The following is a 3,005-nucleotide window of genomic DNA, read 5'->3' on the forward strand; positions in this document are numbered from 1 at the left end:
GTTTGTGGAGCATGTGCGAAAGGAAAACAAGTTAGATCCTAATTCAAAACAAAGAAGATGGTAAGTACACAAAGTCCACTTGAATTGATTCACATGGACGTATGTGGCCATGTACGTGTCCAAAGCAGATTAGGTAAGAGATATGTATTAGTCATAGTTGAGGATTTTTCAAGATACACTTGGATTATTTTTCTTCATAGCAAAGATGAAATTTTTGATGAATTTGTAACCTTTGCTAAAAGAATTCAAAGGGTAAGTGGTTTTAAATTGAAACATATAAGACTTGACCACGGTAAGGAGTTTGAAAACTCGAAGTTTGATGATTTTTGCAGCAATGAAGGACTAGATCACAACTTCTCTGATCCTAGGACCTCGTAACAGAATGACGTGGTTGAAAGGAAAAATTGAACTCTGGAGGACATGGCTAGACCAATACTTATACCTAGCAATCTTCCAAAGAACTTAATAGCCCTGTTTTTAAAAGCGTTTATTTAGAAGTTAAACATAATTACTAAGCTAATTATTTTCCAAAAACTTTTATTTTATTTGAGTTGGAGTATGAATTATTTTGTAGTGTTGTAATATATTTGTTATATTAATTCTATGTAGTTATAATTATTAATATCAATGTATATTATGGTTCTTAGTGTGATTCGTTGTGGCTTATTTGCCCAAAATAGCAACCAAAACCCAAAACCCTTTGTCGGTCCATGAAAGCTCATCACATTCCTTTACTCTCTCGTGGGCTCTAAAATTTCAAAATCCAAAACCCAAAGAAAACCCAAAACCCGAAACCCGTGAAACCCCAAATCCCATGTTTGTCTCTTCTTTCATTCACCCCTGCTTCCCTTTCACGTTGCTTCGCCGCTGCTTAGAGTTGCTGCTCGATGAACGTCGCCGCACCACCCTCCTGCCTCGCTGGACGCGCGACCTGTTTCAGCATTCTTTCCCCTCGCTCGCTCTTTCTCCGTTTCGTCTGATGTGTCGCGTCTGTTCGCTGCCAATCTCGAAACTCGTCACGAACCACCAGGCTGCTCGCGTTTCGCCACCGTTCTGCTCTCCCTCCTCTCATGTTCGTGGTCGTTGTTGTTGGTGATTCTGTTGCTAGGTTGTTGCTGCCCTGCTCTTCTCCTCCGAAAGTCTGTTGGTGCCGAGTATGGGTGGAGCCACCCTAAGCCGACGTTATGAGGTGGTGCTCTTGTCTTATTCTCCCAGTTGTGTTGTCATTGCTGTTGTGGAGGTTGTTATTTGGTTTGTTAATTATCTTGCAATCTGATTTCTTCATTATTTTGGGAAAAATTCATCTATTCCAATTTGAAGTCAAATTTAAGTTAGCTAGAAACGCTAGGTTTATTTCAAGAAACTTAGTTGTTGTGGAGTTGTTGCTCTGTTTTTCTGTTTTCTTATGGATGTTTTTATTAGTTTAAGTAAGTTAGCTAACTTTGATTTTATTTATTTCAGTAATTTAGACTTATGAGTTGTATTGGGAAGTTTAGAATTGCCTATTGATTGCGGTTGTAGGATTGAGTTGTAGGATTGAGTCTTAGTTTTAGTTAACTTTATGTTTATAAGAGGTAGAATCTGTTTAAAGAATTTAAGATTTAGAGTTTGGAGTTATGGTTGTAAAGGATTTCCAAATTGGGAATTAGTTGTGATTATGATTTCTAGTTTAGATTAGTCTAAGTTTTGTTATTGATTATCGTTATAATTTTGAGGTGATTCTTAGAGGATGATTTTGGAGTGAAGAATCATTTGGGATTATGAAGTTGATTGTGTTGTTGGAACTGGATTACATTTCAGGTAACTTTTATGTTCAGTGAAATCATTTACTCATGCCCATGTTTGTGTGATCTCTCTGTTCCATTTTGATAAATATGTTCGTACTATTGCCATAGTTATGAATGTGATGTTATGAGTTGATTCTGGAAATTTTATTTGATGATTATGTATATGCAAATGTTTTGTTGGCTAGTTTATGAACTGAAAGTAGAAAGTGGGCAAGGTATGTGTGGAGGATGGTTACTCTTTTGACCTGATACGATCGACTATGCTCCATAACGGACCTTGAGGATAGTATTGATGGGCTCCATAATGACCCTTGGAGGCAGCGTTTTTCCTAAGCCTGTACTTGCCACTAAATTGTTTAAGAGAGTGAGCTATACCAACGTTGTAACGGAAAGAAGTGATTTGAAATAAAATGTTTTTAACGGGCTGAAGTAAAGGTTATGAGTTTTCCGCCCATTTTGGAATTGTGATTGTTTTATATTTCTTCCTTGAATTTGCAGGTTTGGTGTTGTGAGCTCGGAATTGGAAGTGAAGCAAGATTATGATGTCGTCCTAGATTAAGGATTGAGTTTGTATTTTAGATAGTTTTGTTGAGAATAATTATTTATATTTCGTTGTATATAATATTTGGAAATATTAGTCGAGTTATTTGTGTATTTAAGGATATTTTTCCGCTGCGAAGTAATTTATTAAAGAGTTAATATTAGTTTATGGTCGTCGAGTGTGTTTCGCTTGCAGCTCGGAAGAGCGGGCTGTTACAAAACTTTTGGGCAGAGGCAGTCAACACAGCTTGCTACATCATCAATAGGGTCAATGCTAAGACCCATTACCTTGAAAACCCCCTATGAGCTTCTCAAAGGAAGAAAACCCAATATCTCCTACTTTCGAGTCTTTGGATGTAGATGTTTTATACACAATAATAATGGTAAAGATAACTTAGGAAAATTTAATGCAAGAAGTGATGCGGCAGTTTTTATTGGATATGATATAAACTCTAAAGCCTATATAGTGTATAATAAAAGAACAATGTGTGTCGAGGAAAGTGTCCACATTATCTTTGATGAAACTAACTTTCTACAAGAACCATGTTATGATAATGACTTTGAGATTGGATTGACTCGATCTGAAGAGTCAATCAATTTTGATGAAGAACTAATTACTCCTGCAGGTACCGACAAAAAGCATATTCCTAAAAAAGAGATGAATATTCCTGATCCTAA

General features: G+C 36.4%; 1 long non-coding RNA gene across 1 annotated transcript; it reads left to right on the forward strand.

The window, feature by feature from the left end:
• The first annotated feature begins 690 nt into the window (after positions 1-690).
• LOC109133857 (uncharacterized) lies at positions 691-2,500 on the forward strand. The gene is made up of 3 exons (XR_002039079.3): positions 691-1,189; positions 1,727-1,800; positions 2,286-2,500. It is a non-coding gene; the product is annotated as an uncharacterized LOC109133857 (long non-coding RNA).
• Positions 2,501-3,005: the final 505 nt, after the last annotated feature.

Source organism: Beta vulgaris, chromosome 9 (assembly GCF_026745355.1).
Source record: "Beta vulgaris subsp. vulgaris cultivar EL10 chromosome 9, EL10.2, whole genome shotgun sequence".
NCBI classification, from domain to species: Eukaryota; Viridiplantae; Streptophyta; class Magnoliopsida; order Caryophyllales; family Amaranthaceae; genus Beta; species Beta vulgaris.